Source organism: Erinaceus europaeus, chromosome 15 (assembly GCF_950295315.1).
Source record: "Erinaceus europaeus chromosome 15, mEriEur2.1, whole genome shotgun sequence".
NCBI classification, from domain to species: domain Eukaryota; kingdom Metazoa; phylum Chordata; class Mammalia; order Eulipotyphla; family Erinaceidae; genus Erinaceus; species Erinaceus europaeus.
In genome coordinates, this window is record NC_080176.1 from 22617879 (window position 1) to 22632442 (window position 14564).

A 14564-nucleotide genomic window follows, 5' to 3' on the forward strand; every position below is an offset into this window, starting at 1 on the left:
GACATCGGGCTGTGTGGTGTCAGGGGCTGTGGGGTGTCAGGGGCTTGTACGTTCTAGGGCTTTGGGCTGTCAGTGGTTGTTGGGTGTCAGGTGGCTGTGTGGTGTCTGGGGGCTGTGGGGTGTCTGGGGCTGTGAAGTGTCAGGGGGCTGTGTGGTGTCAGGTGCTGTTGGGTGTCATGGGGCTTTGAGTGTCAGGGGCCTAGGCGTGTCACGGGCTGTGGGGTGTCAGGGCCTGTGTGTTGTTAGGGGCTGTGGGGTGTCAGGGCTGTGAGCTGTCAGGGTTGTGGGGTTCTGGGGCTGTGGGGTGTCAGGCGCCTTAGGGTGTCTGGGCTCTGGGCTGTCAGGGCTGTGGGGTTCTGTGGCTTGGGGTTTTAAGAGCTATGGGGTATCAGGGCTGTCGGTTATCATGGCTGTGGGGTGTCAGGGGCTGTGGGTTGTCAGGGCTGTTGGGTGTCATGGCTGTGGGGTGTCATGTCTGTGTGTTGTCAGGGCTGTGGGTTGTCTGGATACAGTCTGTGGCAGACTCATGGTGTGATTGTTACACTCACCTGTGCCCCTGTGCTGGGCAGCCTGGCACTCCCTCTCCTCAGCCCTTCCGAGTATAATCTCCATCTTTTTGTCTGGTTCCCTTTATGTGACAGAAGCCACCCCTGCTGGTCTAGGTGTGCCGACTGTCCTCCTCTGTCTGGCTGGGTGCAGGAGGTGCCCCACTCTCTAGTCTGCTGGAGGACTGGCCCCAAGGTCCTTGAAGTGTCCTGGTTGTGGTTAGTCACTGCAGCTCCTGTCCCTGCTGCTCCCCAGCAGGCTGGGAGGTCTTTTCAGAAAAGTTGGAACATTAAAAGTTAAATAGAAGATACTGGATAATAGTCATCGCAGCTGCATGACTGGCGGATAATAAATGTAGTTTTTTTTTTCTTTTAATTAAATGTCTGACCAAGGTCACAATGCTCAGTGCAGGAGCCCAGCCCGGGACCCCAAGGGGGCCCATCCCCTGCGCTGTGACATTTGTAGATTGGTGGGGGAGGGGCCAGGAAGTCCTTGAATGCCCTGGTGTTTTGACGGGACAGAAAATGGACTTGTGTGGAGGGGAGCGGCTGCACTGGGGACCCCTCCACCATCAGGTCCCAGGGTGCCAGTCCTTAGGCCAGAATGGGGGTTCACATGGGAGTACCCTGGAGGTGGGAGCACTGGGTCAGCTCTGCCGCTCAGGAAGGCGACCATGGGGCCTGGCCAGGTGGCCAGGCGGGACCCTGGCTTCTGGGGAAAGATACCACCCCCATGACCCAGAGTGGACACCCCCCCAGAACCCTGGCCTTTGGGAGAGAGATGCCAGCCCCTCCCATGACCCAGAGTGGATGCAGTGCCCTGACCCCCGCACTCATGGCTCTGTCCAGGGCTGGCCCCTTCCTTCAAGTCTCATTGACTTTGCTTTTCCAGATCAATGTCCTTATGCTTTTAATTAATTCTGAATTAATTAGTTTGATTTCTTAAAGGTGCATGGCAGTGCTGAAGAGCCTCTGGGGACAGAACAGAGGCTGGTTCCACGCCCTTCAGCGCCCAGACAATGTGGGGCTCATCCTGGGGTTCTGTGCTAGATGGGGGCTCCCTGGTGCCCACCCCAGTGGAAGGTGAGGTTCTGCTGAGGGAGCTGAACCTGTATGGGGGGGCATGTCCCCACCCACCCACACAGCAGTCACCTGAGACACCCCAGCACCCTCCTCATCTGCTGCAAAGGGAGGGGTGGGTTCTGATGGGGGGTGTCTCTGGGGTGCTGACTCCATCCTGGTCCCCGAGGGTGCTCACTGCCAATGTCCCTGCCCCCCTCTCTCCAGGAGGCTGATTCACATTCAGTCCTTCTGGGGGTGAGGGGGCTCAGCCTTTTCCTCTGGGGGTGGCTCCCAGTCTCCCTTCCTGCAGTCAGTATGCCCATCCTCGACGTGGCTTCACCCTCACCAGCAACTAGCAGTTCCCTTCAGGCGGCCCAGGGTGGGGGCCCCTGTCTAAGTAGCCCCATGTCCCCTCCGTGCGGCCCCATGAAAGTGGGGCAGGGGACCCAGCACAGCTCAGCTTGGTGTGAAGGTCACAGAGCCTCAGTGCTGCAGGTGACAGGGACAGGGACAGTGGCCTCCCAGCTGCACACCTGCACCAACGACCCAGCGAGGAGCCCCTTTCAGCCCAGCAGGTCCTCTGGCCCAGCACCCCCAGCCTGTCCTGTGAGGCCACAGCCCCACCTCCAGAAGCGGGGCCAGATGGTTGTTGTGGGTGGCCGCTAGGCTCAGCCCTGTCCTGCACTGCCACCTCCAGGACCAGGAAGATGACAGTCCTGGTCCACCGCCACGCTGGTGGAGTAACCTGCTACGGTGTGGAGACACGAAGTTCAGGGCTGCTGCGGGGACCTGGGTAGCCTTTCCACTTACCTCACTTATTTGGGGCAGGATGGTGAGAAATTGAGAGGGGAGAGGGAGACAGACAGGGAGAGAGACAGACACATACCTGCAGCCCTGTTTCACTTGTGAGGCTTCCCCCTGCAGGTGGGGAGCAGGGATTTGAACCTGGGTCCTTAGCACTGTAATGTGTGCGCTCAACCAGGCACGCCCCTACCCAGCCCCTAACGGGCAGCTATTCTAGAAAGTGCCCCAGCTGACACACGCCAAGGAGGAGTGACTGGGAAGCCCTACTGTGGAGGCCCCACCCTGGGGCCACTTAGACTCAGTGGCACTGCTGGTAGGACAGTGGACTTTGATGCATGAGGTCCTGAGTTCAAGCCCCAGCATTGCAGGTGTCATAGTGATGCTCTTCTTCTTCTTCTAGCGTTTGCCCTTCTTCCGTAGCCAGTCAACAGCGTCAGGCTGAGAGCTGCTTGTTGCTGGCTTTGAAAGTGACTGGGATCCATGTGGATTCAGTCGGCTAGGAAGGATCGTCAGTTTCCCCAATGAATGGGTACTCACGGGATGCACCACGAGAAGGTCGATCCAATGCATCCCAGTGATGCTCTGGTTCTCTTTCTCTCTCTACTCGATCTTGTGTTAATTAATAAAAGTGTTTGTAAGGGGGGCAGGTTGTGGTGCACCCAGTTAAGCACACACAGAGGAAGGACCAGGGTCTGAGCCCCAGTCCCCGCCCGCAGGGGGTTCACTTCACAAGTGGTGAAGCAGGTCTGAAAGTGTCTATCTTTCTCACCCTCTCTCAATTTCTCTCTGTCCTATTAATAAAAACAAAAAATAGGGGCCAGGTGGTAGTGCAGCAGGTTAAGCGCACATGCCGTCAAGTGCAAGGACCAGCATAAGGATCCCGGTTTGAGCCCCCAGCTCCCCACCTACATGGGTGTCAATTCACAAGCGGTGAAACAGGTCTGCAGGTGTCTTTCTCTCCCCCTGTCTTCACCTCCTCTCAATTTCTCTCTGTCCTATCCAACAACAGCAATGGCAACAGTAACAATAACAAGGGCAACAAAATGGGAAAAATGGCCTCCAGGAGCAGTGGATTCATAGTGCAGGTACCGAGCCCCAGCAATATCCCTGGAGGAAAAAAAAAATTAGAGGGGCCAGACGGTGGTGCACCTGGTTAAGCACTCACATTACAGTGTACAAAGACTTGGGTTCGAGCTCCTGGTCCCCACCTGCAGGGGGAAAGCTTCACGAGTGGTGAAGCAGGGCTGCAGGTTATGGGTGACCGCTGGGGTCTCTGTGTCTCTCCCTTTCTATCTCCTTCTCCTCTCTCAATTTCTCTCTGTCTCTACCCAATAAGAAAGATTCTTTTTAATTTTCTTTTGGGGGGGCGGCAATGGCCACAAGGCGCAGTGGATTCATAATGCCAGCAAGGAGCCCCAGCAATAAACCTGGTGGCAATGAAAAAATAATAAATTAAAACAAGCAATACAAATGTTTTTAAAAGGAAAAAAAGGGTTGGGTAGTGGCTCACCTGGCTGAGTGCACACATTATAGTGCACAAGGACCTGGGTTCAAGCCCTCACTCCCCACTTGTGGGAGGGAAGCTTCACAAGCAGTAAAGCAGGGCTGCAGGTGTCTTTGTCTCTCTCCCTATTTCCCCTCCCCTCTGAAATTCTCTCTGTCCTATCAAATAAAATAGGAAGAAAACAGGGAGCCACCAGGAACAGTGGGTCCACAGTGCCAGCACCAAGCTCCAGTGATAGCGCTAAAGGCAATGGCGGGGGGGGGGGGGGGGGGGGGGCTTCTTCCAGGGAGGCAGCACTGTGGGTATGCGACAGACTGTCCTGCCTGAGGTTCCAAGGTGCTGGGTTCAATCCCCAGCACCGCGGTCAGCCAGGGCTCAGCAGGGCTCTTTTCTCTCTGTATTGTTCACTCATTAAAAAGGAATTAGCAGGGAGTCGGGCGGTAGCACATGGCCCGAAGCGCAAAGGATCCCGGTTCGAACTTCCGGCTCCCCACCTGCAGGGGGGTCGCTTCACAAGCGGTGAAGCAGGTCTGCAGGTGTCTGTCTTTCTCTCAACCTCTCTGTCTTCCCCTCCTCTCTCCATTTCTCTCTGTCCTATCCAACCACATCAATAACAACAACTACAACAATAAAACAAGGGCAACAAAAGGGAATAAATACATTAAAAATTTTTAAAGGAATTAACAAAATATCTTTAAAAATAAATAAAAGACTGGCTATGGAGGTGGTGCTGCGGTTGAGCTCTGGACTTGCAAGCATGCCACCCTGAGCTGGATGCAGGGGGCACTGCGAGGGGAGTCGGAGACCAAAGGTCAGAGGATGCCCTGGCTCTCCCCTCGTCCAGAATGGGAGAAGGTCTGTGGGGTGTATCAGCCATCCATGGGTGACAAAAGTGGCACGACCATCTCATGACAGGACCTGGATAGGGCCTGGGCAGAGGGCAGGCCTGGGGCCTTGTTGCAGGTACAGGACCTTGGGGGCTCTGGGGTCTCGGCCTGGGCACAGGGCTGGGCTGGGCCAGGGCCAGGCTCGGGCAGCATTGGTGGGCAGAGTCTGAGTGCAGGGCAGAGAGAAGGGGGCAGGGAGCGGGGGCAGAGGGCAGGCTGCAGTAGGACAGGGCCCTGCACAGCCTGACAGGAGTGGGCAGAGGCCGGGTGCAGGGCGGGCAGGGCCTGGGTGCTGATCCAGCAGAGCCTGGGCTCAGAACGGGGTAGGGCGGGGCCAGCAGCGCACAGTCATAAGCCCCTTCCCGGCATCGCCCCACTCCTTCCCGACCGCCCAATCCCCCCCTCCCGCCCCGCCTCAATGCCGGTGCGCAGGCGCAATGCTGAAGCAAGGCGTATGCGCAGAGGGCGCGGAAAGCTCCGTTCCGGGCAAGAATCCGCGGCTCCGGGTTTCCGTTCCCGCCAGGAGCTCTGTTTATAAACACACCGCACCGCCCTAGCGGAGGGGGGGGGTTGGAGGGAGCGGGGGCCGGAGGTCGAAATTCGGCGGCGGCTCGGACCAGGCGAGCTTCCCCGCACACTCAGGCCCGCGATCCCGGAGGAGGGTCGTACTGGGCTCCCCTCCCGCGGGGCCGGGGCCTCCGGGCGCCATGTGGTGCGCACGTGGCCGCCTCCCTCCCGCGGCGCCCCCTGGCGGCTGGTTGCGCCAGCGCACTGCGAACTTCCGGTGACGTCACTCACACCGACGGCGCGCCGTCCAATGACGTCATCGGGGAGGGGTCGCGAGTCTAGTGTCCCGGTGCACGTGGGTCCCCTGCTGTGCTTGGGCCCCGAGTTCCTTGTGGGCCCTTAGCCGCAAAGTGCCCGTGAAGCCTAGCCCCCACACCTGCGCCTGGCCCCCCAACCTTCCCCTGGGTCCCCCACGCCTGCCACCCTGGCCCCCCAAACCTGCCCCCGGGTCTACCACACCTGCCCCTGGCCCCCCACTCCTGCCCCCAGGTCCCCCACACCAGTCACCCTGGCCCCCCACACCTGGCCCCCGGGGTTCCCCACCCGAGTCAGTGCCCGTGAGACCTGCCCGGCCTGGTCCCCACAGCTGCAGGCCAGCCTCACCCAGATGGGGTTTGTGAGGCTTCTGGGGGGCGGCTAAGATGCTGCCCGTCCTCCTCTGTCAGAGATGAACAGGCAGCCTCAGATTCTTGTGTATACTCACTTATTTGTTTACTTATTTCTTTCTTTTTACCAGAGCACGACTTAGCTTTGGCTTCTGGTGGTGTGAGAGATTGAACCTGGGACCTTAGGCACCTTGACCATTATGCTGCTTCCCCAGCCGTCTTATTGCTGTGGTTTTCATGAAAGTGATTCTTCTCTGGCGTCCATGGTGAAGCAGGACGGACAGACAGACGGATGGACACCTGCGCCTTGTGGACCCTTCTGCTTGCCTCAGAGAGAGTGGAGGCACCACAGCACTGCCGCACCGCTTGTGAAGCTTCCCCTTTGCGTAGTGCTACCATGTGGCCACAGAGGCCTTGAACCCAGGGCCTCACACATAGTAAGGTGTGCACTCTACCACATGAACTAGCTCCCAGATTTCTTTTTTTTTTTATATTTATTTACTTATTTCCTTTTTGTTGTCCTTGTTTGTTGTTGTTGTAGTTACTGTTGTTGATGTCGTCGTTGTTGGATAGGACAGAGAGAAATGGAGAGAGGAGGGGGAGACAGAGGGGAGAGAAAGATAGACACCTGCAGACCTGCTTCACCATCTGTGAAGTGACTCCCTGCAGGTGGGGAGCCAGGGACTCGAACCCAGATCCTTACACCAGTCCTTGCGCTTTGCACCTCATGCGCTTAACCCGCTGTGCTACCGCCCAACTCCCCATTCTCCCAGATTTCTTAACTTTTTTTTTCTGTCCCCAAGGTTATCGATGGGGCTCGGTGCCAGCACTACGAGTCCACTGCTCTTAGAGGCCATTTTTCCCATTTTGTTGCCCTTGTTGTTGTTATTGTAGCCATTGCTGTTGTTGGACAGGACAAAGAGAAATGGAGAGAGGAGAAGACAGAGAGCGGAGAGAAAGATAGACACCTGCAGACCTGCTTCACCGCTTGTGAAGCGACCCCCCTGCAGATGGAGAGTCGGGGACTCGAACCGGGATCCTTGTGCTGGTCCTTGTGCTTTGCACCATGTGTGCTTAACCCAATGTGCCACCGCCTGGTCCCCTCTGTTCTTTTTTTTAGAGAGGGAAATGGAGGGAGAGACACCACGGCACCAATCCACACTTTGAGGTGTTCATGCCAAGAAGGTGAATGAATGCAGGAAAGGCGTGGTCCCCCACCAGCCCCGGGGACCAGCACCCCTACTCCTCCATCCACACCATGGCTCTTGCCCTGTTCACCAGGTCCCCTCCACAGCCACCCAGACTAGCCGCCATGGCGCCTCCAGAGAGGCCCCCTGCACCTCCTCCCCGCGTGCACACTCCCACCCTCCCCTTGGCTCTGGTCTGCAGAGCTCTCCAGAGAAAAGACCCTTTGACCCTGCTGCTAGTCACCCCCCACCCACCCAGGACAGCACAAGGAGCCCAGGCCTGGCTGCCCCACCCACCCAGCTTCTGCTCTAGCAGACAAAGGCCGAGGCGCCACTGAACATGGAGGAGGCTCCTTATTAATCACCCGCTGGGCCTCTTGGAACTGAGGAAAAAGCAGAGGCAAACAAAACCTCTTTTCTGAGCAGGAAGGGCTTTCCCAAGGCAGAAAGCTTCTCAGGCCCAGGGGGCAGGGCCCCCAAACAGACAGCCCCCCCCCCCCCCCGGGAAGGCCCCCGGGAGGAGCACTCAGCCTGTGATGTCCCTGGAGGAGAGGCCATGCCCCTTCCTCATTTTCCTCTGATGCCAGACCCACCCCGGGGTCCCAGTGGAGGGGCTCCAGGAGAACAAAGCAGAGCTGCCCCCCGACACCCCCAGGCCCCCCACATCACTGTCCAGTCTGTCTTCACGTCTGGGAGCTATCACCCAGCGGCTTTCTGAAAGTGTTCCTAAGCAAGGTCTGTGCTGCCTTCTGGGGGGGTCCTGAGGCAGCCCCTCTTCCATCCCAATGGTGCTGGGGAGACCCAAGACACACCTGTGTCAGCATCACTGTCCCCAAGCAGTACACCCACCCCCTGGAAGGTCTCTCAGCAGTTCATTCCAGAGGTCTCCCCGTGGTCTGTGTAGGGACCCGTTGAGTCTGTGTCCCCATGCCACCTGGCCTGGCCTTTTCTTTCTTCTTTGTTTGTTTGTTTCCAGGGTTATCGCTGGGGCTTGGAGGCTATTTTTTTCCCCTTTTGTTGCCCTTGTTGTTTATCATTGTTATTATTATTACCATCATTGTTATTGGGTAGGACAGAGAAATGGAGAGAGGGGGGAAGACAGGGGGAGAGAAAGATAGACACCTGCAGACCTGCTTCACTGCCTGTGAAGTGACACCCCTGCAGGTGGGGAGCCGGGGGCTCGAACTAGGATCCTTCCACCTGCGCTTAACCCACTGCGCTACCACCCGACCCCCAATGTTTTTGTTTTGCTTCCAGGTTATCGCTGGGGCTTGGTGCCTGCACTGCGAATCCACTACTCCTGAAAGCTATTTTTCCCATTTTGTTGCCCTTGTTGTTGTTGTTGTTATTGTTGCAGTTGATATTGTTGGGTCGGACAGAGAGAAATCGAGAGGGGGGAGAGAAGGACAGACAACTGCAGCCCTGCTTTCCCGCTTGTGAAGCAACCCCCCTGTAGGTGGGGACCGGGAGCTTGAACTCAGGTCCTTGCACGTTGTAACTTGTGCACTTAGCTACCCGGGCCCCTGACACCTACTTTCTCTGGCTCCGGAGTGGTGGCGCCCAGCGGGGGTGGGGGCCAGGGGGCCTGTGGGGGTGCCCCTCCCCAGAGTATCTTGTGAGTGAGGTCCAGGGTTCGAGCTCTGGCACCATTGTGCCTGAGCGGTGCTCTGGCTCTCTCAGTCAGACTTTAGGGGCCAGGGGTGGGCAGGCCAAGGGCACAGCTGCAGGTGTGGGACCCTGCGGACAGTGTCTGTGTCCAGCTTCTGGTGCTGCCCGGTCACCAAGCAACATTCAAGGGGGTCCAGGGGTGGCGTCCTCTGGGCCCTGTGAGGCCTGAGCCCCCTGATCCAGGTGGAGTGGCTGGGAGGTCACACAGATGGAGGCAGGCCTTCCATTTCCTGCTTCCTCTTCCGCCCCCTCCAACAACAAAACCTCCCCTGGGCAGCCCCTCCTGGGCTGAGATTTTTCTACTACTTCCAGAAATAGCTGGCCGTGCACCTCCCCCCAGTCAGCCGCCCAGCCAGCCTCCTTCCCAAGCCCGGATGTCAGGTGCAGAGACAGACAGACAGGGAGGGAGGGAGGCAGGGAGTGAGATCCCAAGGCTGTGCCACTGTCCCTGGGGCTTCCCCTGGTGCCATGTGTCTCCATGTGGTGCTGGGCCCTACAGGCTGAGCTGTCACCACACCCCCAGAGTTCTTGGTCCGGGAGGGAGTTCCCCAGGCTTTTGGGAGTCAGAGTTCAGTTCTGAGCATGGACACCCCAGGTCCCGTGCCCTTGCTTCCTGTCTGGGGTTTGTTTTTTGGCTCAGGCTGCCGTGCCAGGTCCGCAGGTCTGAGATGATGCCCTGGGCCCTCTCCCTGCCGGTTCTGTGTCTGCCTGGTGTTTTTCTCTGAGCTCAGCTACCCCGTGTCCTGGTCTGTTAGAGGATCCCTCGCAGCTTCCGGGAGGGACACTGGCTGGGGCTCCTGCCAGATCAGGACACTCCTGGTTCTCCCAGTGCTGATAAACTGGGGGGTGGGGGTGGGGGCTCCGTGTTCCTCCCAAACTTGATCTTCCAGTTAGTTGCAACTTTCCTCCGGTCCCAGTTCCTTCCTTCCTTCCCTGCCCCCTCCCTTCCTCTCTCTTTCTTTCTCCCCCCCCCCCCCAACTCTTTCCAAACCCAGGTCACGTGCTGTCCACCGCCCCACCCAAACCACAGCCTTCATAGTGGCACCATCCAGAAAATCAGCCTTAAAAGGGCGACTATGGGGGCTTGGAGGTGGGTGGGGCAGCACCAGAGCCCGGAGCCAAGGCCCCAGGCAGGGCCTCACCCAGAGCTGAGCACAGCTCCAGCCTGACTCTCTCAAAAACAAAAACAGGAACCAAACAAACAAAACAATGTTGTGAAAAGTGGGGGGCGACAACACAATGGTTCTGCAAACAGACTCTCCTAACCGAGGCTCCAAAGTCCCAGGTTCAGTCCCCAGCACCATCAGCCAGAGCTGAGCAGGACTCTGGGGGAAGACAGAAAAAAACGGGAGAAGCAGCACACTGAGGAGTCAGACTGGGAGTCTCACACCTAAGAATCTCATACGATGTCCACTGCAACACCTCCCAGAGCACAAGTGAGAAATCTTGGGGCATGGTCCGGGAGGTGGCACAGTGGATAAAGCTTTGGATTCTCAATCATGATGTCCTGGGTTCAATCCCCAGCAGCACATGTACCAGAGCGATGTCTGGTTCTTTCTCTCTCTCCTCCTATCGTTCTCATAAATAAGTAAATTCTTAAAGAAAGAACGAAAGTAATCTTGGAGCCAGGTGGTGGGGCACCTGGTTGAGCTCACACATTACAATGCACAAGGACCTGGGTTCAAGCTCCCAATCCCCACCTACAGGAGGGGAGGCTTCACGAGTGGTGAAGCAGGGCTGCAGGTGTCTCTCTGCCTCTTTTATTTTATTTTTATTATCTTTATTTATTGGATAGAATAAACAGAAATGGAGAGGGGAGGAGGAGGTAGAAAAGGAAGGAAACAGAGACACCTGCAGCCCTGCTTCACCACTCGTGAAGCTTCCCCCCTGCAGGAGGGGACCAGGGGCTTGAACCCAGGTCCCTGCGCACCGTGGTATGTGCTCAACCAGGGGTGCCACCACCCGGCCCTTCACTCTCCCTCTCTGTCACCCCTTCCCTCTCAATTTCTTGCTATCTCTATCAAATAAGTAAATAAAGATATAAAGTTATTTAAAATCTTTTTACAAATTGAAAAGAGATTTTGAAAATGCTAGCGTTAGAACTCAGACACGTAGACCTGTGCATGCCTGTCTGTTGTTTTCTGCATCTCTTTTTGAAAATCTTAGGGGTGACGGTTGAGTAACAGTGTAAATTATTTTTCAACTAAAAGAAAAAGTGCTTTTGTTTATTTATTTATTTATTTATTGCCTTCAGTTTTATTGCTGGGGCTCGGCGCCAGCACTACAAATCCACTGCTCCTGGAAGCCATTTCTTCCATTGTATTGGACAGGACAGAGAGAAGTTGAGAGAGGAGGGGAGATAGGGTATGTGTGAGAGAGACACCTGCAGACCTGTCACTGCTTGTGAAGCTTCCCCCCTGCAGGTGGGGAGCCAGGGTTTTGAAACCAGATCCATGTGCAGGTCATTGTGCTTAACCTGCTGCACCACTGCTCACCTGCCCCCCCCCTTGTTTAAATGAGAGTCTAAACACTGGACAGGAGCTGGGGCATGTGAAGGCCTGGCCAGGACTGTTTTGCCAGTGATGACAGGTCGTGGCTGTGCCTTTTACCAGAGTGGGCTTATCTCTTGTGACACACATGGAGTTCTAGGAACTGCGAAAGCAGTGCCTGAGATTTGCTTGGCAAACAGCAGGAGAGGAACCCGGGCTGGGCAGAGCTGGTTGCGGCTGAGGTGGGTGGGAGTGGGCCCTCAGGCTCCTGGGTGGCAGGCGCATACAGCCCCAGACCCCAGCTTCTCTGCCAGGCAGGGACGCGGTCTCCTTGGAGCAAGGCTGAAGGTGGCCACTGACTGTTCTGCTCAGCCTGTCCATCACCCCACAATTGTCTCCAGGCCTCCGTGTGTTCCCCCAGCCTGCCCTTCTCAGCTGGGGGCACAGAAGCCCCGCTAGGCCTTGTGCCGTGGGCCCTGAGATGTCCAGGGAACAGAGTGACCGGGCAGGGGTGGGGGGAGCCAGGGCCATTGCCAGACAGCCCTGAACCTGCCTGGCTCCTGCTTCCCCTTCCAGTCCTGAGTCCTGGGGTTCTGTTTTTATTTTAATATTTATTTTACCAGAGCCCTGCTCAGCTCTAGCTTCCGGTGGTACATGGGATTGAACCCTGTGTCTTTGGAGCCTTAGGCATGAGAGTTTCTTTGCATAGCGATTATGCTGTCTACCCCTGAGAAAGAGAGGAGGGAAAGCTGCTACAGCACCACTCCACCATTCACTGAGCTTCCTCTGGTGCTGTCCACGGTGCTCCCATGCGGTGCCAGGGCTTGAACCCAGGGCTTCATCTGTGGAAGGAAGGCCTGTGCTCTTCCAGGTAAGCTGTCTCCCAGCTCCAATTCTATGGGTGGTGGCTTGACGCCTGGACTTCAAGGGGGTGGAGGGTCCTGGGTGCTTCCCTGCACCCTCTGTAGGGGCCGTCTGTCCACACACCACTAGCCCTGGGGAGGAAGCTTGAGCCTCAGCCTCAGATGCCAAGTTAGACCCTAAGGCCCAGGGGCACCGGTCCCTTGTCATCAGACAGACGTGTCACAGGGAGGTGTGACTGTCTGGACTCAGAAGAAGGGCTGGGAGGCTGTGCGATGCCCCAGGGGGCTGCACAAGGCAGGCCCAGGCCACACCCATGGCCTGAGCTGAGCAGGGCTCTGGGGAAATAATCATGATGATGAAGATGATGATGATGATGATAATAATAATAAGGCTGGGGAGACAATGTAATGGTTCTGCAAAGACTCTCCTGCCTGAGGCTCTGAGGTCCCAGGTTCAATCCCCAGCACCACCATCAGCCAGAGCTGAGCAGGGATCTGGGGAAATAATCATGATGATAATAATAATGATAATAATAAGGCTGCAGAGACAGTGTAATGGTTTTGCAAAGACTCTCCAGCCTGAAGTTCCAGGTTCAATCCCCAGTACCTAGTACCACCATCGGCCAGAGCTGAGCAGGGCTCTGGTGTCTACGTCTCTGTATCTCTCTTCCACTAAGTATAACTAAAATAATTTTCTTAAACTGTGTTTAAGAAACGGGGAGGTCCTGGGTGCAGTGGCAGGTCCCCAGGGGCCCGAGTCCCAGCAATGCTCTGACTGGCTCCCCCTGCCCTCTCAGGAACAGCACAGACATCTTTCAAGATGTTACCTGGTCTCAGGGAGCTGGCCTGGCCAGTTAGAGCACCGACCGCCACCCTCCCTCCCCCGTCACAGGCTCCTTCCCTGGTACCCCCTAAAGCCAGAGACTTGCTGTGTGCCACCTGGCAGGGAGGCAGGTCAGCAGCAGAGTCCCTGGAGCCTGAGAGGAGCTGATTCTCTTTCACAAAACAAATAAATGTTTTCTTTAAAAAACAAAAACAGGGCCGGGTGGTAGCACAACAGATTAAGCGCACATGACGCTAAGCACAAGGACCAAAGTAAGGATCCCAGTTCGAGCCCCTGGCTCCCCACCCACAAGGGGGTCCCTTCACAGGCAGTGAAGCAGGTCTGCAGGTGTCTGTCTTTCTCTCCCCTCCTCTCTCCATTTCTCTGTCCTATCCAGCAACGACAGCAGCTATGAGAACAATAGTAACAACAACAAGGGCAACAAAATGGGGAAATTAGCCCTCAGAAGCAGGGGATTTGACCAAGCCCCAGCCATAACCCTGGAGACAAAAAACAAAAACAGGGCGGGGCAGATAATATAATGATTCTACAAAGAAACTCTCATGTCTGAAGCTCCAGAGTCTCAGGTTCAACCTCCCACCCCCACCCCCACACTACCATAAACCAGAGCTGAGCAGTTCTCTGGTAAAGAAAACAAACAACAAAAAAAAAATCCTGTCACCTGCAGCCTGGGAGGTAGCACAGCTGTAAATTCAGAAGCACAAGGTGCCAAGTTCAGTCCCAGGCACTGCTGTGCTGCCCAGCCGCCCTCAACAAGCCTTTCACAATGTCACCTGCCCTCCCCCCCCCCCCCCCCCCCCCCGCGCATCCCCAGTCCTGTGCCCAGGTCTCCAGGCCTGTGATGGGTGATGGTTGGGTCCGTATCTGTGTCCAGCAGGGACCCGGGGAGCAGACCCCATTTGGGGGACCTGGCCGGATGAGGGTCTGGGGAGTCTGCGCTGTGCTGGGCTCAGTGGCTTCCCTGGGGGAGGCAGAGCTCATGGGGATGCAGGGCCTGCCACTGTGGGGGGCTCCTGGATCCACGGGGGGGGGGGGGCAGGGGAACCGGGCCCAGGCCCAGCCTCCTTGACCCCATTAGATCCTCCTAAGCTTCAGTGTGGCTGTGTTGGAGGTGGTGGGAGAAGGGCCAGATGCCGCTCGACCTCCCGCCCAAGGATCTCAGGGGTCCCTGGGGAGGGGGGGGCCTAGGTGACCCAGCACCTCAGCCTCAGATCCCTGGGGAAGACCGCCCCCCCAGCCTCCATTCCAAACTCGGGAGACCACCCCACCCTGCAAACCCTCTCCCCACCCAGTGGGGGCTGCCTCCACAGCCAGAGACTCCCTCGTAAGAACTGGGAGTACCCAAGGGCGAGCCACCTGCGGGAACATCTCCAACCTCTGTGCCTCCCAGAAGAGCACTGTAAGGGGTCCCCCAAGCCCGAGGGCCAGCACCCACCCAAACCCCCGTGGGTCACTCCCAGCCCGAAGGCCCACTCCCCAGGCAAGCCTGGGCAGGGACCCCCACAGTCCAGTTTCAGCCCAGCCCCATAGCTCCCCCAA